Source organism: Lissotriton helveticus, chromosome 6, assembly GCF_964261635.1.
Source record: "Lissotriton helveticus chromosome 6, aLisHel1.1, whole genome shotgun sequence".
Lineage (NCBI taxonomy): Eukaryota > Metazoa > Chordata > Amphibia > Caudata > Salamandridae > Lissotriton > Lissotriton helveticus.
Genome location: NC_136067.1, coordinates 323584919 through 323608776, shown reverse-complemented (window position 1 = coordinate 323608776; position 23858 = coordinate 323584919).

Genomic DNA, 23858 nt, shown 5'->3' with positions numbered 1-23858 from the left:
CTAATTTGGTAGTTTGCAAGGTTCTTTTTGGACTTCTTTCTCTGTTTGATGTTGGTAACATTCTTTTTTGTCAAGAGAGGGTGCTAGATGTTAGTGGATGAAACATTTGTGTTGCCGCTGTTGAGCAGGTGCAGTAGGCAGTATGGGGGTGTTTGGACTGGATGTCAAGAGTTAAAGGAAAGATGGTTTGTGTTGAGACCCAGGTTGATAGAAGTGGGGAGGGGGAACAATTTTGAAGTCAAGAGAAAGTTAATATGTTTGGAATATATGTGATGGTGTCTGGATGGGTGTAGGATTGGAGAGATGAGAATTTTGCGGTTTTACAAGGGCATGTTTAAGGGTTTTGTAGTGGAGAGGGAGGTGGCTGGTTGAGGTTGTTTATTGATGCACAAGTGTAAATTAGCCTGTATGGCACATTGCCAAGTGGTTGTCTATCGCAAGATATCATTTGTTTCACTAAAGCAGCCTTTTATACACCACATACAACGCGTGGTTTTCTGCAGCGCCATCTCGCCTGATTAAAATACTCTCCTGGCATGGCAGAAGCCTGAATTGATTTGAACACCGATATAAGTACAGTCCAGCAGACAAATCCATTTTTCAAGTTCAGTTTATAAGGATGAGCTATAAGCCAAAATAAATGATTCCTTTCTGAACTAACCACTACTGCTTGTAAAGTACAAGAAAGTTCAAGACAATGGAACAAGTAACTGTCCCCTGGCCCTCGCATGTATTGTATTGTATTGTAATTGCATTTACTACCCCTGACAAGGCTTCTAAACGCTTTTTCAGCGAGTAGCACGCTACTCCGGAACCCAGAAAGGATTAGTGGTGACTTAGTATAGTGAAATATGAAAGTAATTTGAGTGGTGGATATGTTAGTCAGTTATTTGGATTGAGAATGATAGTGGAGGGATAGAAGAGGGAAAAGGTTTGCATTTATATAGCGCTTGGTAGGGAGACAGAAACAATATTTGCCACCTCACCCCTCATAGCCCTCCAGACATATAACCAACCATTAGGCTTAACAAATAAGACTGCAAATGAGAACTTAGGCAAAAAGCAAAAGTCCATGGGAAGCCCAAAGTGCCACTAAGGGTTATCCACAACTGCCCCAAGTGTACCCCCGCTGATGTGCGCCGTTGTCTGTAGCCAGCCTGGCTGGCTCGAGGGGGCTCTGCCCCCTGTCTGTTAGAATAAACTTGCACCAACATCTGTAAACTGTAAGGAAATAAACACCCATCTTGGCAATGTGTGAAAAAAAAAATCTGGTGTTGTCAAACAAAAATAGTGAAGATTCTGCAGCACTGAAAAGTAAGGCGGCACACTGGATGAAAATTAATTCTGGAAGAGTGGGGGACATGACAAGGGAGGTGGTGCACATGAAGAGGACACCATGGTTGGGAGCTCGTCATGTCACTGGCGGGGTCGTAGCTTGGTCATTAAGATTGAGGGGGTGGGGAAGCTTCAGATTTCCTAACTGGCACGCAGGCATAACTTGTTAAAACACATTATATAAGGAGAAGGGCATGAGGGGGGATTATGGAGCGCCAGGATCTCACCTGTGTCAGGATCACACCTGTGCTCTTTTCGCAGGAGTGAAAATAGAATGTGAATAAAAACCTCAACTTCCTTAGAGGCCAAGATGTCCCAACTTGTAAAAGACTAACCTGGCCTCATCAGAAGAGGGGATGATGGAAGGCTGGAATCCTCTAACTGTCACCACTTTGGAATCTCCTGAATGTCTATCACACTCTCCTCCTGAAACCAGATAACAATTAGATTAAGGGAAACATGGTTCCAGTGACTTTACAAACGAAGTAATTTTGGGTTATTACATAAAATAAATACCTAATATCCCCTCCTCTATTTATATGATTCTGGAATTCTCCCAGCTATATGGTGGCCCTTGGAAAACTAAAAAGTATCTGCAATGTAAAGAGAGGACTTTATAATATTTTCCAAAATTCCTTAAACACGTCTTTAAGCACTAACATAACTATCGACTAGTGTACCCATAACATACCTATTTTATAGTGAGTACCACGGGATTACAGGCTCCAAAGTATTTGCAGCCATGCGAATGATATATTCACCCAATCATGAGTACAATGCCCTCACTTTAACATTTCAAATAATGTTTTAAATCCTCTTAGTACCTATTTGCAATGATTCAGGCATTAATAGATTCAAACTATAACCCCAAAATGAAACTATTTCAGTCTTTGAACTAAAGGCATTGAACAGAAATTATTTCCATCAGCTACACATAACTGTTCAGAGTATCCGGTTCACAACAGTCAAGTTATTAAATCAAATTGAAATTGTAAGTTTAGGCACACTGCGTGTTACCCAGGAACGGACATTCGCCTTCCTTTTCCTTTGCAGCACTCGAAAGAATTTCATCTTCCTGACACGGACCAGGCCTCAACGCCCCCTGACATCGAATCAAAATGAACGCGAAGAAGACGCCGGATTAACTAAAGATAGTGGGACAGCAGGACGTGGACGTGATCCAGCGGGCTATAGAAAATATATCATAAACTACGATACCCAACTTCATAACCTATAAACAAAATTCTATACTAAATATGGACCCATTTATGAACCTGATATATTTTGGGCCTACTGAATCAGGTGGTCAGAATAAATCTATATACACATTATCTACACACTATATACATATTTATACATTTGCAGAAAGAATATTGTCATTAGAATAAAACCCAACCATTTAAACGACCACCATAGGTGACGTGATCTAGCTAATGGTAACCTATACTTCTAAATAATCAAGACCAGCTTGTTTGTCAAAAGTAAGATTTTATTTTCTAAATTATGGTATATATGTTGTAAGTTTTATAAATGAATTTTATTTGCAATAAAGCAAGCATGATGGTAAGAAATATAAGAAAATACAATTTAAGCAATTGAATCAATTTTAAAGAAATTATATAAAGTTTAGCATTTCTAAAACCTATTTCCCTAACTGAGCTAAAAAGACAGAAATTAAAGTAAAGATCTTTGAGGATTCTTACGTGCTCCACGCAAAGTCCAGCAGCACATCACCCTCATCGGAAAGTCAGAAAGCAGCAGCCAGCCCAACCCTAAGGGCATGACTTTTTATACCTTTCTACGCTAACTAAACTAGCAAAGGAAAGTTTTCAGAAATCTACGACGTCCCATTGGCTGAGAGTGACAAGTGACATGTCACCCGATTCTTAAAAAGTTCCACAAAATCATGTCTTACAAAGACCATTGTCTCTTCCACGTGAAGCCAAAAGCTTCCTGCGATTGCAACTTTGTATTAAGTCATCCTCGCAGCTTCCATAGTCTTTCAGTGCAACTTCCGCGGATGCCAAGTTAAGGACTGACAAAAAGTTCACTTTCGACCTTGGCCATGTCCGACAGAATGATGTCAGCTCATCAGTTTTTGCTTTGTGAATGCAGCTTCAATAAACGTTTTAATTCAGAATGGGCGTCTCGTGACTTTCTGCAGAATTATAGATCAGCTCTTTTTCTGCGGCTCAAATAACTAGGCCTCAAAAGCAGGCAACTTATGATTTCTAGTATAAAACAAACACAAGAAAAGTATTAATGTAAGAAATAAAGTATATTCTGTATCCACCCCATGGTTTACTAATTAATTAACCCACCCGATTAATCAAAATGTTACCTAGCCATTGCAAACAAATAAAGCAGCGTTTATATTTACCAGTCTCCGTTTTTCTATGAGACCCTTATGCACCTAGAATAGTAGAAATGACATCACACAGACAAGGAAAAGCAAAACAAGCACATGCTTATTTTAAGTTTGCAGCAGTTAGTAATGACAAAAACGAAAACAATAAATTATTTTATTATTTTGCACGAACAAAAAGATGCAACATTTATGCACGTTTATGAGCACACATGTTAGTCCCCCCACGTGTAAAGTTTAATCTAGGTTATTTTAGTACGACATATCACAAATCATTAATAATTTTATTCATGTTATGGAAATGTGACTTTGCGAGTTTAAACAAAATTTTGTTTTCTATCTCGCTCCATCAACTCCCTCATCTGGTGATTAACAAATCACCACACCAGCACTCAAAATTTTGGTAAATTAAATTTTTAAGAAATCGATTCAAATTCATTTGTATTAGTAAACCTAAAAGTCTGTTTCAGCATAATCTTTGCAATTAACATGACGCTCTCTATGTAACTCCTGTAACTCGATCTCCCTTTCCTCTTCTTTTCTGAGTTTATAGATTCTCTTCTTTTCCTTCAAATGTTTCTTTCTTTTATGTAACAAACAACCTACTTTAGTCAAAATAAAAATGAATACTATTATAATCAAAGGTGCCAGAATCTTGCCAAGAATTGAACTTCCGATATTATGAAACCAGTTTTTAATTGCTTGAAACCTTTTTGAAAGTTTCCCTGTAAAATCTTCTTCTTCTAAAGGAATTATCTCTGAATGCATTTGTGTAATATTCTTAATATACATTTCGATATTTTTACTTTCATCAGGAATATATGTACAGCAATGTTGAACATGTAAAATGCCACAGACTCCTCCCTCTTTTGCTAGGAGAATGTCTAAAGCAAGACGATCTTGAATTACCATGGATCTAATAGCAATAACTTCAACATTCACTAATTGAAACCCATCAGCAGTGTCAGTTGATAATCTATCAACTATAGTGGACAGTTTTCTGATTCTCCCTGCATTTAGGGTTATACCAACAAAAGGTATTACAGCTTGGAAAATATCTCCCAGAACTTCGGTAAAAGTTTCTCTTTTAGCTCTATTTACATAATTATGAATTTTAAACAATCCTTCTGAATCTCTGTCAACATGAAACACTTTAGGAAAAACAATTCCCACATAACAAGTTCCATACCAATGATCAGGAAGGTTATAGTAAGCTTTGTCACCACAAACAAAATAAATTCCAGGAAAGATAGGATCTTTTCCACCTTTAAATCCCCAACCTCCCATAATCAGATAAGTATCTTCACAGTTACTTGCACCTACAAAATAATTATCAAAAAGAGTATTATCTCTTCTAATGCAAAGCTTTCCACTAACAGGTTTGTCTATGTGAATTGCAATATTTTCAAGCATTTTGCCATTTAATTTCTCATCCTTTTTTTTGCCAGAAGGATGACTTAGTCTGCTTGACTAATTCATTTCTCTTATAAATTGCTCTTCTCTCCTCAACCATATTCAAAAATTTCTTTCCTTCAGCACTTAATTTACATGTTAGATTATTCTTGTAAGCATACTCATAAGTGAGTTCGTTAGTAACAAGGAAATATTCTCTCAATTGTTTTGCTTTCTTATGCTTATTTAAAGCATTATCAATCTTAACATTAGCAAAAATCTCATCATAATTTGAATAGTAATATTCTAAACGTCCAGTTTGATAAAATAAACTAGTTAATACACTACATGTAACAGCATAAGTGAGAGGAAGCATATTATATGTTACTCCCTCAGAAACAGAAGCAGGTAACTTAACGCAAACATAACAGTCTTTAGCATCCATTACCTTGACATATTCACTCAAAAGCTTTGTGAATGTATTGCTTGAAAAATCACCTATTGATTTATCTTGATGGATGTTAGGCTGATGATCAATTACTTTTGCAGATGCACTATGTTTAGTTTGGCTAACCAGAGCTTTACTTGTTAAGTTAACTTTGTGTAATTCTCTATTCATTTCTAAAGGTATAATCACAGCTAGTACTAACCAGAGCAGAACTAAAATGAGCAGACATACCAGAGTCATCTTACAGCATCTTTTAAAAACAGAACATTTTGAAGTGCTCTCTTTAACGTAAGGCATTTTTAGGTTAGTTTTAGCCTCAAAAATAAAAATAAATTTTAAAATTTATATACACCCCCCTTTTAAAATATATTTTTCTTTTATGACCCTAAACAAGATTTCTTCGACCTTATGTCATACATAAGTTTTCTTCAACTAAACAGTTTTTTCTTCGACCTTGTGTCAACTAACAGGATTTCTTCAGCCTTTTGCCAATTTTATAATTCTGTACTTCAATCATTGTCACTAATTTCTTCGATTTCGTTTTCTTCTTCACTACTATCATATATGTCAATAACAGGTGGAATTACTAAGTAAGTCCACTCAGGAGACTTGTATTTCTGGTTTGGTCTAATTATTCTCTTCCCTTTTCTCGATATCACTTCAATTTTTCTTCCAACTCCAATTTCTTTTCCTGGACTCTTTTGACTACTTATTTCTTCAACTTGTTCTATTGGCTTTTTGATCAATCTGACTCTCAATCTTCCACCAGGCCAGTAGTCTGCTTTTCTCACATACTTCTTCTTTGGTTCAGAATTATTTGATTCTGACTTCCAAGTCCTTTTCTTTCCGTTTTCACTTCCACCTTCTACGTCACTTTCTTCAGTTTCGTATTCTGAAATTTCAATTGACTCAGGAACTTCTCTATTCGGCAATTTCACTCCTTCAGGAACTTCACTTTGTCTTCCATCACTGGTACTCGGTAATTCGTTCTCCTCCTCTTCTTCAATTACCTCTAGCTTCCCAGATTTTCGATTTCTGTTCCTTACTTCAGAGCTTGTTCTCTGCCTTTCGATACTCTCCTGGTCTGAAACTTCTTTTGGTTCAGCTTCTTTGTCTTCAATATAGACAACTGAATCTTCAGTTATCTTTCCTTTTAACAGATTCTCTTCACCTTCAGAATCTATTTCAATTATTTCTAAGTCTTTTCTTGTCAGATTTCCATTCACTGGCACAGTTTCCAGATGTCGACTTTCTTGTCGATCTTCAGAATCTGGAATTACTTCACCTTCTGTTCTGTCTTCTGCTTCAGAATCAGAATCATCTTTGGTATCACTTTCAACATCAGAACTCTCAGGAGTTGGTACTGGAATAGTATGACTTGGATGAATCCAGCGCTTCAATCCTCTGCACTTTACAGCATTAGTAGTGATCAAGATTATCTGCCTAGGTTTCTGCCATCTAGGAGATAGACAATTCCTCCTCCGATGTACTTTCGTTCTGACCCAGTCTCCAGGTCTCAGATCATGTGTCAAAACTTTGTCATTTGATTGAGCTTCAGTTCCCACCTGATTAGACACAGAAGTTACCATATCAGATAACCTTTTACAGTAATCCAAAATTGCACTGTCATTTATGCTCAACAGTTTACCTACAGGTACAAAAGCTTGCCTCATAACTCTTCCCATTATAATTTCATGAGGACTCAGACCTGTCTTTTTATCTGGTGTACTTCTTAATGACATCAAAACAAGTGGAAGAGCATCAGTCCACTTAACACCTGTCTCAAGACACATTTTTCCAATTCTGTTTTTGATAGTTCCATTTATTTGTTCAACTACACCTGATGCCTCTGGTCTGTATGCACAGTGTATTTTCTGCTCAATGCTCAAAGCTTCACAAATTAACTTCAACAGTTTGTTATCAAAATGGCTTCCTCCATCACTCTCAATAGTGACTGGAAAACCGTACCTTGGGATGATTTCTCTGAGCATTAGTTTTGCCACTGTAATTGAATCACAATGTCGTGTAGGGAAAGCCTCTACCCATCTTGAGAATAAGCATACAATTACAAGTACATATTTCAAACAGTTGTGTAAGGGCATTTCAATGAAATCTATTTGTAACCTGGTAAAGGGACCACCCTCTCGTCCAATTATTCCTGTCCCAACCACTGATTTTCTGTTTGGATTCATTTGTTGGCATGATAAACACCTTTGACAAAAAGATTCTGCAATGGTTCTAAATTTGGTATTGAACCATGTTTCTCTAAAAAGTCTGACCATAGAATCTCTTCCTAAATGTGCAGGACCATGATATAATCTGGCCATGTCAGCAATCAAGCAATTTGGTAAGACTATTCTGCCATCTTTGTAAACCCACACTCCATCTTCTTCACGTGGTCTACAATCTGATCTTAACCATAGATCTTTTTCTTCATCATCTGCTTCATTTTGTAAATCCCTAATCTCATGCCATGTTTCTACAACAGTTGTTAGCATTAATGAATTTGAATCAGTTTCTTTACTCCTATTCCGATTGTAAGAATAATTTTTCCTTGCGCAGTACTTTGCTGTTTCGTCTGCGAAGGCATTTCCCTTGGAAATATAATCAGTTCCTCTAGTGTGCGCTGCACATTTGACTATGGCAATTTCTTTTGGCAATTGTATTGCTTCAATTCATCTCCTAATAAAAACTGCATTTTTAATTGGTGATCCTGTTGATGTCATGTATCCTCTCTGTGACCAGAGTTGTCCATAATCATGCACAACTCCGTACCCATACTGACTATCAGTAATGATGGTAACTCTTATATCTTTTGATATTTCACATGCACGAATTAAAGCAATCAATTCAGCCACTTGTGCTGAACGAACTCCTTCAAGACATGATGCTTCTTCAACATCTTCGACTGTACAAACTGAGTAGGAAGCTTTCAAGACACCTCCTTCGGATCTTAAACATGAGCCATCTACAAAGTAGACAAAATCCGATTCAGACAAAGGTCTGTCTTTGATATCTTTTCTTGGTTTAGTGCAGAATTCCATGACATCTAAACATTCATGTTCTGTCTCAATGTCATCAACAATTTCAGAATCAGGCAGTAATGTAGAAGGATTCAGATTCAAACATCTTGAAATCGAAACATTATCTGCTCCCAGTATGATTTTCTCATACTTTGTCAATCTGCTACTTGTTAAATGTTGAGTCTTACCTCTTGTCAGTAATATTTCAACTGAATGAGGCACAAAAACTTTCACAGGAAATCCCATAATGATTCCTTCACTTTGTTCAAGGCTGATACTTGTAGCTGCAACTGCTTTCAAACAACCTGGTAATGCTTTTGCAATTGGATCAAGAACTGCAGAGAAGTATGCAATAGGTTTCTTTAGATTTCCATGTCTCTGAATTAACACAGATAATGCACATCCTTCTCTCTCACTGCAATACAGTTCAAAATCTTTCTCATAATTTGGCATACCCAAAGCAGGAGCTTGGCATAAGCTCTTTTTCAGGTTCTCAAAAGATTCCATCTCAGCATCATTGAGAATAATTGGATCTTTTACATCTGATTTGGTCAGTCTTTGTAGTGGTTTTGCAATTACTGAAAATCCACTTATCCATTGTCGACAGTAACCTACCATTCCTAGGAACATTCTGACCTGTCTTTGTGTTCTTGGCGGTAACATTGCTTGAATCATTTTTATTCTCTCTATTGTTACTTGTCTTTTTCCCTTTGCAATTCTGTGACCAAGATATTTTACTTCTTGTTTGCAAAACTGTAATTTTGCTGGGGACACTTTATGTCCTTCTTCTGCAAGGCGATTTAACAGAATTATTGTGTCTGTTACACAATTTTCTCTTGTCTTTGCAGCTATTAACAAATCATCAATATACTGCACCAGCGTAGACCTACCTGGTAAGTCTAAATCTTCTAATGATCTTTTTAACAATTCATTAAAGATTGAAGGACTTTCTGTATAGCCCTGAGGGATTCTTGTCCATCCAAGGGTTTTACCTTGGAATCTGAAAGCAAAGATTTCATAACTGTCTGGGTGTAGGGGAACAGTAAAGAATGCATTGCAAAGGTCAATGACTGAGTACCATTCAGCATCATGTGGAATCTGAAATAGAATTACTGCTGGATTTGGAACCACAGGACAACATGGAATGACAATTTGATTAACTTTTCTCAAATCTTGTACGATCCTAAATGTTCCGTTAGACTTTTTAACTCCCATAATTGGTGAATTACAAGAGCTACTCTTCATTTCCTTTAATACACCTTGTTTGATTAACTTTTCAATTATAGGTGTAATACCTTCAATTGTTTCTGTTTTCATTTTATATTGTGGAGTATTTGGAAATTCTATTCCCTGTTTCAATGCAATTTTTACAGGATCTACGTTTTTCATCAGACCCATCTCATTCCCAGTAAAATCCCATATTTCAGATTTCACTGTTTCCTTTAGTTCTTCAGGTAAATCCTTTTCTTCAAATGCAGGAAACAATTTTGTTTCTTCTGCTTCCATCATCATCATTGTCATTCTGTACAAACCATCTTCCTCCATTGTTTGTAATTCAACTCCTTCAGGAGAACAATATATTCTGCAATTCATTTTACATAGGATGTCTCTGCCTAATAGATTTACTGGACTACTGTTACAAACCACAAATCTGTGTTTGTCTCTGTAATTTCCAATTTCGACTGGTACTGGATCAGTTAAGTCTGTTTTAATTTGCTGATTACTTACTCCCACAACTTGGATGGTATCCCCAGAGAGAGGTAGGTTTTCAATTTCCACTGATCTAACAGTAGAACGGGTAGCACCAGTGTCCACTAGAAAAGTGATGTCTACATCATTAACTTTCCCATTTACATAAGGACCAGACTGGTCAACCTCAAGAGTGGCTCCAACAACACACTCTTCCTCCTCTCTCGGGCACCGTCAGCAATAATCATCAGAATCACTGTCTTGACTTTCTGTTAATAAAAATTGTTGTGAAGCATTTTGCATTTGAATCTTTTGCTGCTTTTGCTGTTTTTGTGGTTTTATTACCTGTTCACAACCCTGAAATCCCACGTTTGGATTATATTTTTGAACTCCCCCACAATTCGGAAAAGGTGGTTGTGGCAATTGGTCTTGACGATTATTCACCTGTTGTTGTTGCTGTTGTTGTAACTGTCGCTGAATATTAAATTCATTTAACCCCTGTTGCATCTGTAGCTGTTGCTGCAGGTTAACACCATTCTGCATCTGTGGATTCAATAAGGGATTCTTTGAGTTTCTAGGAGGATGAGGACACTCGTCCCTCCAATGTCCAATTTCGCCACAATTAAAACAAGGTAATCTTTGTTTCAGCTCTTCTATCTTTGGGCTAAATTTCTTTGGGAAATTATTACCTTTAAACTTTCCTTGTATCTGGTTTGTATTTCCAGTTTGAACAAAATTAGTGTTCTTGTTTCCCATGCTGGCAATCTGTTGCTCAGCCACCTTTACCTGAGCCCACATGGCTTTCTCCTTCAGCTTCTTCTGTTTTACTTCTAATTCATCGCTACAATATTTTGCTTTTCTTAGAATATCATCTACAGATAGTGCTTGCCATCCGACAATACTAGTTCTGATCATTTCTCCAATTTCAGGTTTTAGTCCATAAACAAATCTATAGATAAAATGACTCATGTCTTTTTCATCTAATTTTTCATAACCACTGTATTGTTTAAAAATTAACAATAGTCTTTCATAAAAAGAATGAACTGATTCTTTTGTTTCTTGTTCTGTTCTTTCTATTTTAACCCAATCAACTTCTTTGGGTGGAATTTTGTTTTTCATCCAAACAATTACTTTCTCGTAAAAATCCATTACAAGTGGATTTGGGGCACCTGTTTCTTTAATTCGTTCAGGTTCTGCTTTTGGCCAACTAATCGATATTTTACATTCTGTCCAAAGATCAGATGGGACTACAATGTCAAAAAATCCATCTAAATCAATCCACAGAACCTTTGACACTTTGATAAATCTATCGACTTGCCTGTACCACTCAACTGGTTTTTCCCTTAATTTTGGAAAGTCATTTGTGAATAACAGAATGTCTTGTCTCGACCATGGGACATGAACATATCCTCCACCTGCAACTTCTCTCATTGGAAATTGTTTTGACAATTTTTCCAATCTTTCATCTTCCTTCCTTTTGGTCCATTTCACTCTCCATTTGTTCAGTTCTCCTAGCTTTTTGATATAGACAATCAAATCTTTAATGTGAACTATTCTTCCCATTGAGTTCAAACTCTCAATGTCACTTTCTGAAAAGTCTAATCTGTAATGCTTTGCAAAATTCTTTTGTTTACTTACATCGATTTCGAGTTCTGCAGCTAAATCCTCTAATTGATCATATTTATTTTTCGTTTTCCACTGAATACTTTTGCAAATGAATAGTAGTTCATCGTCCCGATAGTAATTTAAACTATCTGGGCCAATTGTTCCAATTATTAATTCTTCAATATTAGCTTTTAATTTGGCCACATCAAGTTTTGGTGTGGTTACCCTAACTTCAGGACTTCCTACATCTGACATAGCACCCATTGGTGTTTTTGGAGATAAATCTTCATTAAAGGTTAAATCAGGCATTCTTGATCTAGAAGTGTTTAATTCAGTTAAGTCTGAATAAAATTTTTCAGCAGGCTTCTGAATTTCTGTATTTAAAGGAATAGTTAATCCATTTTTGTTTGTATCTCTTTGATCAAATACAGGCTGAACAGGGCCTATTGTTACTGGAACTGTGACAGCTTCCATGCCTTTTGTCATTCTTTTAATTAATTCTTCTTTAGACCTTAAATATTCATTATAATCAACATCCTCAACATTTCTCGTCTCTCTTGCATAATCTTTTGGAGGTTCTCTTGCTCTTGGAGTCATTGAAAAATGTCTACCCTCATTTCGAGCATTATCGAATTCTGATCTTCTAGGAGTTTCAGTGATTTCACTATTATTTGGATAAAGTTTAGGAGCTTCATTAATTGGAGGTGCACTCGGTGAAGTTTCAGTAGAAACCACCGGAGTAGACCATGATCTAGGAGGTCTCAAAGGCTGATTAGGCTGTTTCTTTCTAGCAGTTGTATATATCTCTTCCATAACTGCATCCTCAGATTCACTTTCCATAGATTTCCCTGTAGGAGAACCCATTACCATTTCATGAATTAAATACAATCCTTCACTCATGTTTCCCTGTCTCCACATTCGCAATCTATCTTCATGAGTTTCTCTTTTCCATGATGGATTTTTAGAAGGTCTTTTAATTCCACTAGCTTCCCTTTGTAACTGATACATCTCGTCTTCCCACTCAACTAAAGCTTCAAATTGAGTTGGTCTCGGTTTTGGAACAAGAGCATTCATTTTCTCTCGTAAGTTTCTTAAAACTCTTACATTAAATGAACCATCATCAGGCCAAGCTAAAACACCGTCGTTTTTAGTATAACGTTTCCAACTGTCGAACCATAAGACAGTATGATATCCGTATTCACCTTCCATGTACGCTGCAGGTGTTTTATACTTATGAAGTAATTTACCACCTCGCGTTTCGATTTTCTTGTCAGGTGAAAATAAATTCTTAAATTTCTGAAATAATGTTGTCTTTTTCTCAACATGTTTAAAATGATAACTCATTTTCAAAAGTAAAATTTAATTCACAAAATCGTTCGTAAAATATTTCCGGGATGTTCCGCAAAATAACCAATCCGTGCGCGAAACACACCAACAAGCCAATGGCAGTTGAGCTGCGTCACTTTTCAGCTCGACCAATAAATTTGGAGATTTTCCGAAGGACCAATCAGCTCACAGGCCGTCAGAGACTCAGGAGCCAATTACAATACGGCTTGTGACGTAGGTCACCCAATCCCAGCGCGGCTCTGTGACGTACACAGCAGCTGCGGTTTCTCGCTTCTCACTCCTGGCGCTTACCCCTCCTTCACAGAATCTTTTCACAGCGCCATTTTAAGGACACTTTTCAGTGTAATTTCAGTGTAAATTAATTCTTAACAATGACTATAAAGACAACATCTGTTCGTTTCACTAATTAGGATAGTTTACATACATTCAAGTATCCACACTTCGGAATAGACGGCGCTATTCACACTAAGGATAATATTCAATTGTCAGTAGAGTAATCTTACCCCACCCTTCTAACACGTATAATTATGAACTCGCTTTGCTCTGAACCCACCGCGAAGTGAAAGTTCTAAGAGTTCCACTTGAACATAAAATACAATTCAAACTCGCACTTTTACACGGAAAATTCCCTAAATTCAAACACACATGAAATCCGTACAGGACTCTCACCTGTTTATAGAATTCATGCACCGTTAGCAAAATAACGACGTTATCCGTACAGGGCTCTCACCTGTTTATAGATATGAAACATGTACCCGTACAGGACTCTAACCTGTTTATAGATAATCATGTACCGACGTTAATTTTACCCTTCACTCAAGCTCGGAAATAACTAATACTCTCATCACAGTGAGTTTTATGGAAGGCGCTTTGTCCCTATTCTCATGCTGCTTTGATTTCTTAGAAAACCCTCACTATACAAGATTCAGACCTAGCCCTAAAACTGTGCTGCTCGGCGACAACACTATGGTACACGGCGATACCTCTTGTGATATTCGGCGATATCACTACAACTGAACAGATGGCTTGCGTGACTAAATTTCTCGCCACACAATCTATACCGGTATAGCTTACAGATAGCACGAAAAACGAACTTAACAAGTGTTAAAACATCGATCCTATTTCTATACCATGACGTAACCCTTAGCAACCAACATATTACCTTGGTTACCTCTTAGCAACCATCAATTTCTGCTACCAGAGAATTGATCCAGCGGGCTATAGAAAATATATCATAAACTACGATACCCAACTTCATAACCTATAAACAAAATTCTATACTAAATATGGACCCATTTATGAACCTGATATATTTTGGGCCTACTGAATCAGGTGGTCAGAATAAATCTATATACACATTATCTACACACTATATACATATTTATACATTTGCAGAAAGAATATTGTCATTAGAATAAAACCCAACCATTTAAACGACCACCATAGATGACGTGATCTAGCTAATGGTAACCTATACTTCTAAATAATCAAGACCAGCTTGTTTGTCAAAAGTAAGATTTTATTTTCTAAATTATGGTATATATGTTGTAAGTTTTATAAATGAATTTTATTTGCAATAAAGCAAGCATGATGGTAAGAAATATAAGAAAATACAATTTAAGCAATTGAATCAATTTTAAAGAAATTATATAAAGTTTAGCATTTCTAAAACCTATTTCCCTAACTGAGCTAAAAAGACAGAAATTAAAGTAAAGATCTTTGAGGATTCTTACGTGCTCCACGCAAAGTCCAGCAGCACATCACCCTCATCGGAAAGTCAGAAAGCAGCAGCCAGCCCAACCCTAAGGGCATGACTTTTTATACCTTTCTACGCTAACTAAACTAGCAAAGGAAAGTTTTCAGAAATCTACGACGTCCCATTGGCTGAGAGTGACAAGTGACATGTCACCCGATTCTTAAAAAGTTCCACAAAATCATGTCTTACAAAGACCATTGTCTCTTCCACGTGAAGCCAAAAGCTTCCTGCGATTGCAACTTTGTATTAAGTCATCCTCGCAGCTTCCATAGTCTTTCAGTGCAACTTCCGCGGATGCCAAGTTAAGGACTGACAAAAAGTTCACTTTCGACCTTGGCCATGTCCGACAGAATGATGTCAGCTCATCAGTTTTTGCTTTGTGAATGCAGCTTCAATAAACGTTTTAATTCAGAATGGGCGTCTCGTGACTTTCTGCAGAATTATAGATCAGCTCTTTTTCTGCGGCTCAAATAACTAGGCCTCAAAAGCAGGCAACTTATGATTTCTAGTATAAAACAAACACAAGAAAAGTATTAATGTAAGAAATAAAGTATATTCTGTATCCACCCCATGGTTTACTAATTAATTAACCCACCCGATTAATCAAAATGTTACCTAGCCATTGCAAACAAATAAAGCAGCGTTTATATTTACCAGTCTCCGTTTTTCTATGAGACCCTTATGCACCTAGAATAGTAGAAATGACATCACACAGACAAGGAAAAGCAAAACAAGCACATGCTTATTTTAAGTTTGCAGCAGTTAGTAATGACAAAAACGAAAACAATAAATTATTTTATTATTTTGCACGAACAAAAAGATGCAACATTTATGCACGTTTATGAGCACACATGTTAGTCCCCCCACGTGTAAAGTTTAATCTAGGTTATTTTAGTACGACATATCACAAATCATTAATAATTTTATTCATGTTATGGAAATGTGACTTTGCGAGTTTAAACAAAATTTTGTTTTCTATCTCGCTCCATCAGACGCCAAACAGGAATCAGGTAAATCAGCTTCCAGACGCAGAAAATCCACGACGAAAAGCGGTCTCCAGTGGTGCATCGTGTAGGCTTAAAGGCTATGTGCTCCACCCCTTAAAGAAGCATCAAGAAAGAGAGAGAGAGTTGGGCATGTAATAATCTCAGGTTAAATCTGACAGACACCTAATCATACGCGACTGAAAGCCCTTGTACCCAACTACTCACTACAGAATAAATTATTTGGGGTGGGGTGTAACACTCCAAACACCCCGCTAAAGCTACACCCCTGCTCACTGGCTCAGTTTAGCAACATTTCCTATCTACTATAATAGCTCGAACAAGAGAATTTTGCCACGTCCAATAAAAGTAAGTTTTTCAGGGTTTTTCTCTCTCTGAAACTTTGGGGCATATTTACGAGGAAGTGGCGGTGCGTGGTGTTAGCCAGCTTGGCTTAACGCTGCTCTCCGCCACTTCCAAAACGCAGGGCTGCACCGTATTTACAAGGATATGATGCAGCCCTGCATTTCCCCCTGCACTGGCTCTAATTTTAGCTGCCTAGCACCAACTCAGACACCTTGCACCATAGTGCAAGGGTGCCTGCGTTGTAGGGGAAGATTGTTTATGTCCAGGAAGGTGTCCCTTCCTGCACATAAACAATCTGAAATGGCATTTTGAAACTCCTGCTGCACACATAGAGGTTGCAAAACGTCATTTGTTTTTTATTGATTGTTTATGTGCAGGAAGGGTCACCAGGTTTTCATTGGTGTTAATTTTGGTGTTGCCCCATATTTACGCCGCCTTTATAAATATGGGGCAGCATCAAAATCAATGGGTGTTGAGTTGGAGCGCCCACCGCAACACCCATTGCCCACCCCTTTGGGGCCTTATTCACACGGCGGCATTAAGCCACGTTAAGTGGCTTAATGCTGCCATGTTAATAAGGCAAAGTCCCTATTGCCACCACAACGGTAGAAAAAGTGATTAGTAGTGGCGATAGGGGCTTGTAAATATGCCTCCTTAGTTTGACCACAGTTTTTACTCATTCATTTTTTAAAACTTCGCCTGATTGTGCAAACTTTAAAAATAAGAACGTAATGAATTTGTAGTAAGCAAAATGTAACAACATCCTACCCCTCAACTTGAAAAACAAAATGGCAGTCTGAGGCAGCGCTTGTGCGTAATCTACAGACATAGCTTGTGCTCTCTTTTGGCACCTGAGGCTTGACGATTTGAGCATTTTTAGTATTTTAACATCTCATTATTTTATTGCGCTTTTATTGTGTGAATTTAATTGTGTTCTTCCTCTTCCTCTTACCGCCGTGACATTTTCATGACCACGACTCCTGCTTATACACTTCACCCGTTTACTCCCCGTTCCACCACAGCTGGTTGTGCTGTTTGTGTGGAGGGATTCAACAGGGGGTGGTGATGGACAGGTGATGGATCAAGCCCTGATCTTTTGACTGGGTAGGAGTGTTCTGCTTAATTCAGATGCTCTGTCCATCACCACCCCCTTTTATGAATCGTTTTGGCCACTACAAGTGTGGAAGGGTATGCTCAGACATGAGTCCCTTGCTCACTGCACCATCAGGATTCAAGCAAGCCGGGCCGAAGACGGCTGCAATGCCAGAAACCGGTCCCCGGAAGCTTGTTTCCTTTCCAATAAAGAATTGGCTTGGTAGTTTGGTCTGCCCTGTTCCCATGATGCACTGGGCCAGGGACAGACTAATTTGCATGTAGCCAGGTTCTGAACTGGGATGGTGCAGTGAGCTAAAAAACGGTGATGGATCAAGCCCTGATCTTTTGACTGGGTAGGAGTGTTCTGCTTAATTCAGATGCTCTGTCCATCACCACCCCCTTTTATGAATCGTTTTGTCCACTACAAGTGTGGAAGGGTATGCTCAGACATGAGTCCCTTGCTCACTGCACCATCAGGATTCAAGCAAGCCGGGCCGAAGACAGCTGCAATGCCAGAAACCGGTCCCCGGAAGCTTGTTTCCTTTCCAGTAAAGAATTGGCTTGGTAGTTCGGTCTGCCCTGTTCCCATGATGCACTGGGCCAGGGACAGACTAATTTGCATGTAGCCAGGTTCTGAACTGGGATGGTGCAGTGAGCTAAAAAACGGTGATGGATCAAGCCCTGATCTTTTGACTGGGTAGGAGTGTTCTGCTTAATTCAGATGCTCTGTCCATCACCACCCCCTTTTATGAATCGTTTGTGTGGAGGGAACCAAGGCTGAAGGGAGGATAGTCAGTAAATCCTCACTTCCGGTGGCACACATTGGCCGGCCATTTCTGCAAGGAGACGCTCTACTCTTCAGCACTTGAGAACTGATCCTGCCTATTTCAGTATCAGATGGCGCCGATGCGCAGCGGGCGTGCCGAAGGCAAGCCCTTCTGCGCCCGTCCGCGCCAGACCGTCACCCAGAGCTAGGAACTCTGCCCAACTTCTACCAGGTAACATGTCTAGACTCTCCTACACGTCCTTACAACTTCTACAGATGAAGCAGGATGTGACACCATGCTCTCATAGTGGTACCTTTAACAATCTTGAAGGTCTGTTTGCCTGTTTGGATTGCCACTATAACTGCGGCGATATTACACCTAACACACATGGCTTTCACGGGGAGAGCATGACAGGGGTGGATGGTGGGATTCATAGCCCAGCTGGACTTAACACTTTGAACCAGTTGTGTACCTGGAAGGGGTTGTTAGCAAACATACGCTCTTTTCTGAAACATGCCACTGACCTCTGGGATCTGGTTAGTTCAGACTCTCCTGACCTTGGATTCTTAACAGAGACCTGGCTAAAACTGACCTCCACGCCTGATATTTTCCTTGTTCTCCCTGAGAACTACCGAAATCTCAGACCTGATATAGTAGGGAAAGTGGGCGGTGGAATTGCCATTATCTTCAAAAAGGCGCTGAAATTTACAGTTACTGACTCCGTCTCTGGTAGCCTGATGGAAATGTGTATTTTTAAAATTGAGTTATCATTGCAGGAAATTTTAAAAAGTGTACTTATATATCGCCCCCGGGGCCACTTAAAGATTTTAATAAAAAATTAATTGAGAAAATCGCAACTCACATTGTTACTTCTAATCACTTTTTGCTGCTAGGGGATTTCAATATCCAATGTGAGGATAAAGAGAACAATGAGGCTGCTAGCTTCTTAGCTGACATGGCCACCCTGGGACTGGGAAAGATTAATACTGGCCCTCACATTTGGCCGGACACACTCTGGACATTATATTCACTAATTCTCCCCTCATAAGCGCTGATACTCCATGCCCACTGACGTGGTCGGATCACTCCATGATCCCTTTCCGGGTCACTAGCTGCATCAGATAGAAATCGTCTGAAGGCGCTCAGACTGTCCTTCAAAGGCGATGGCAAAGAGTCACGTATGACTCTTTTAGCAAAGTATATACGCCCCTGATATTCAAGGAACAGTACAATGAAGCTGAGGGTATTTAATGATAATGTTAGCACAATAATTGACACGCTGGCCCTGTTGAAACACTGTATGAACAAATCTAGAAAAAAAAAGTGATGACTGTTATACTGTAGAGTTATGCAGGGAAAAATCCAGATGTAAGGTGCTGGAAAAAAGATGGTGCAATCTCAGTTTAAAAATGAAAAATGTAGTTTTAAACTGGCCCTCGCTGCTTACCACAAGGATTTAGAAAGTGCACGGAAAAATCATGTTATATTAAAACTGAATCAGGCAGGAAACTTGACAAAGGAATTATATAAAATCCTTAACTCCTTCACTAAGCCCACAGCCTACAGTCCAACTGATCACCCCCTCTCAGAGTCTTTGCGACAGCATAGCTGTGTACCTTGATGAGAAAATTAATCTGATTTATAATGAATTTCCTCAAAACTCTGATCACGTTGAGCCCACTGACCTAAGTTCTCGAGTAGTTAAGGACTTAAATGTGGGCCTGGATTGTTTCAGAGCTATCCAGATCTCTCAGGTGGAAGCCATGCTTAGTACGGAGAAATTAGGCTCCTCCGTAGATGTTATGCCAGCTTACAATGCCCTGCCTGCCCCTCTTCTAGCCGCCCCTATCACTGAGGTTTTGAACACCTCTTTACGTGAAGGCATTCTTCCATTGGACTGGTCCGCTCAAGTGATTCCTATTAAGAAAAATGATCAGCTGTCTGCTGATACGCTCTCAAATTACCATCCCATTTCACTCCTCCTGCTGATGAGTAAAATGGGGGAGAGCTATGTCAATACTCAGCTAATGGACGACCTCTATAACCAAGCCATTCTGGATCCTTCACAATCTGGGTTTAGACCCAACCATTTCACAGAGACAATTTGTTATTGGGGTCATGGATCATATCAAAATGGCGTTGGATGGTAATAAAGCAGTGATACTGGTCTCATTGCACCTGACAGCAGCCTTCGACATGGTCTCTCATCAGAAACTGATTTTTCAACTGAGAGAGGCCAGTCTGCAGGGACAGGCAATAAACTGGCTCAACAGTTCCTTGACCAGCGCACTCAGACCATCAACTTGGGTCCATTCCGTTCCCAAACCTTAAAATTTACTAAGGGGTTGCCCTTAGTAAATTTACCCAACTGCTTCTGACCTTTGAGAAGGACTCTGAGGACATTGAGCAGCGTTTTACTAAGGTAATGTTAGCTATATCTGAGTGGATGTTGGACCATTGTCTTCAGCTAAATGCGTCTAAGATGGAAATCTTGTTGTTTGGCACAGCTCAGGCCGTCTGGTCCCCTAGGTGGTGGCCTGCTACATTAGGTCCGGCCCCCTCTCCAACATCAGTGGCAAAAAACTTGGTGGTTCGCGTAGATATTCTACTATCCATGAAGGACCAGGTTATGACTACAACAGGGACCTGTTACCATACCTTAAGCCTCCTGTGAAGAGTGTTTTGCTGGCTTTCTCATTCTGTGCGAAGAACCCTGATTCAGGCATTGATTATTGGCCGCTTAGATTACTGCAATGCTCTGCTGGCATCTGCTAATGAGTCCCTTCTCAGCAGACTGCAGATTGTTCAAAATGTGGTCACTCGCCTGGCCCTAAAAAACCTCCTTGCACCTTGGTAGGACCATTATTAAAACAGCTTCACTGGCTTCCTATCTGCCAGAGAATTCATTTTAAGCTTGGTTGTCTCACCCATAAAGCTCTTTATGACACAAGCCCCGGCTACCTGGCAGATAAATTCAAAGTCTACTGTCCGAATCGTCATCTTAGATCAGAAGGGAAAAGGCTGTTAGTGGTCCCCAGGTTTAAGAAGCTTAGATCAGGCAGCAAAACTGTTGTCCATGTAGCCTCAAAATGTTGGAACACCCTACCTGTGTACCTGCGCAAATGCTCCAATCTTCTACGCTTCAGGAAACTCCTGAAAACAGCATTATTCAGAGTTTAATTTCTGTGTGCACATTTTGTCTGACTTTTCCGTTATGATAGTGTGGAGATACCCTCCGGGGATGATTCTTGCACTTTATAAATCCTATACATACATACATAACTGTGTAAACCTCATCTATGGTCTGATCTTTTCACGCGCAGCTAGTGCCAAATGTAGACATGGCAGAAACACAGCCCCTGCCCTGCCCTAGTCCTGTAATTCTACAGTTACAGCTGCCAGTACTAATTGTATTGCAGATGTCTCTGACTGGTGGAAACGGAAGGTGGCCTTGCAGGAACTTCAACAGGGGAAGACAACTGAGACCTTGGAATCTATGATTTCCCAACACACTGCAGTTGAGGGACATGGTTTCAGCAAACAAATCCCTGGCATTAATGTTGTCAGTGGTGATAATTGCATACCACATTGAAGGTAATCCTAGGGTTTACCATTGTGCAGTGGCATGTGGAGTTGATAGGAACAGTCTTCTCCTCACTCCCGCTTATTTTCATGAACCTTGGCAAGGCACATTTGGGGATGCTTTTCCACCACTCCACCATCATCCTTCCTTCCTGCCAGGCCATGTAAAATCGGGCAATGAATACCTCCACTGAATGTAATTTGGAAAGGCTGTGACAGATGTAAAGAGATGGCGAAAGTGTGGCTACAGACATCTGATTGGCGTCAGCCCCCACTTTGTAATTAGCAGCTTTGTGGCAGGTGGTGGAAACTTGTTGGAGGGAAGCTACAGCCTCTTTCCACCAAGTTAAAAATTGGGTCCCTAAAGACCTGGTTGCCCAGCCTTCATTAGCTCTTTGCCCATTCGAAATTAGTTGTTTGCTCCAAGAAGCTTCAGTGGTGTTGATATGTTGGGGCTATTGCAGCGGTGTCACATCTGGCATTGTTGTGAGACTATTTACGTTATTATATTGCTTTCAGTATTGTGCAGCATCAAGAAGTGTTCCAAAAACACAGAGGTAGGCCTTGCAGTAATGGAAAATTAATTTAAGAGTTTCTCACTCCCTGGAGTGCTGGAAAATGCATGTAAGAGTTTCTCACTACCGGGACATGTAAAACTTAAAAGTACATTTCCTATCTTTTAAATACACTGCACTCTGCCCTCTGGGCTGTCCAGGGCCTACCCTAGGGGTGACTTATATATATATAAAAAGGGAAGGTTTGGGCCTGGAAAAAGGCTTATTGTGCCAGGTCGAAATTACTGTTTAAAACTGCACACACAGGCTGCAGTGGTGGGCCTGAGACTTGCTTATAGGAGCTACGTGAGCAGGTTGCCCAATCATTGCTGCAGATCCACTAGGCACATGTAGTGCCTGGGAACATGTAGCACTACTTTACTAGGAACTTACAAGTACATTAACTATGCCAATTAGATATAAGCCAATTCTTTGCTCAAAAAGAGAGAGTGAGAGGGTAGGAAACCTAGTTGTGTCCTCCGCAGCACACCTTCAAACACCTACGTGCAACTAGGTTAGATTTCTAGGATGCGTCCTGGAGAGAATCCAAAGATTTTAGAGGAGATTCCTTACCCACTAGGTATAGTGGCATGCTTCATCATCGGTGCCTATCCACACCCTGGTAGGATAATGCTGGCATGGTGGCTCAATCGAGGTTATGTTATGTTATGTTATGTTATGTTAAATGATTATTTGTAGAGTTCACAGCTACTCAATAGAGTGTCCCGGTGCTGAAGTAGGATGAAGGCCAAGCCAGGTGGGGAAGCCAAGCTCAGGAAATTACAGCTGAAACAACCACATTTTTAGAGATTTCCTGAACGCCAGGAGATCCTGAGTCAACCTTAGATCCACTGGTAGATTGTTCTACAATTTGGCCGCGTGCACCTGGAAGGAATGACCCCCGATACGTGCCTGAAGGTATCTGGAGGTTAGGAGGTCCTTTTTAAATTACTAGTGGATTTGGTGCAGGGACACAGAGAAAATAGTAATAACAATGTCTTAGTTACCCAAGGGAATTTCCTTTATTGTTCTAGTGCCCTAGACAGGATTACAAACTTGTTCAGGAGGTTATTTGAGTAGCAATGACTCAATTGCTCCAATGTAAGCCAACATGTTTCAGCCAACATTTAAAGTCCATCCTGGACCGAGGCCTTCGTCAGGGCTGTTAGCATCCCTGCGTATCTACTCATTCATACCATGCATAGAAATGAGGCCTACGGCTCTCACCTTCTGTTAAAACCACTCTTGGCAAAAGCCCTAATTATGGCTAATTCGGAAGTCATGGCAGTCAGGTGAGAGGCATGCTCCTGTAGTCACACATTCATTAAGGTAGCAGTGCCTGCATTTGAAATCTACATATCTCCCAAAATGACCACTGCCCACCAATAAAGGAAATTCCCTTGGGTATACCCTAAGACATTTTTATTGCTATTTTATCTTATCCAACCAGGATGTAAGACGATCCTACCATGTTTTGTGAAAAGAACACAAGCACTTCAGTACAGGTTAGCAGTGTTACAGTCTACAGGGTCCTAAGGCCAACAAAAATGA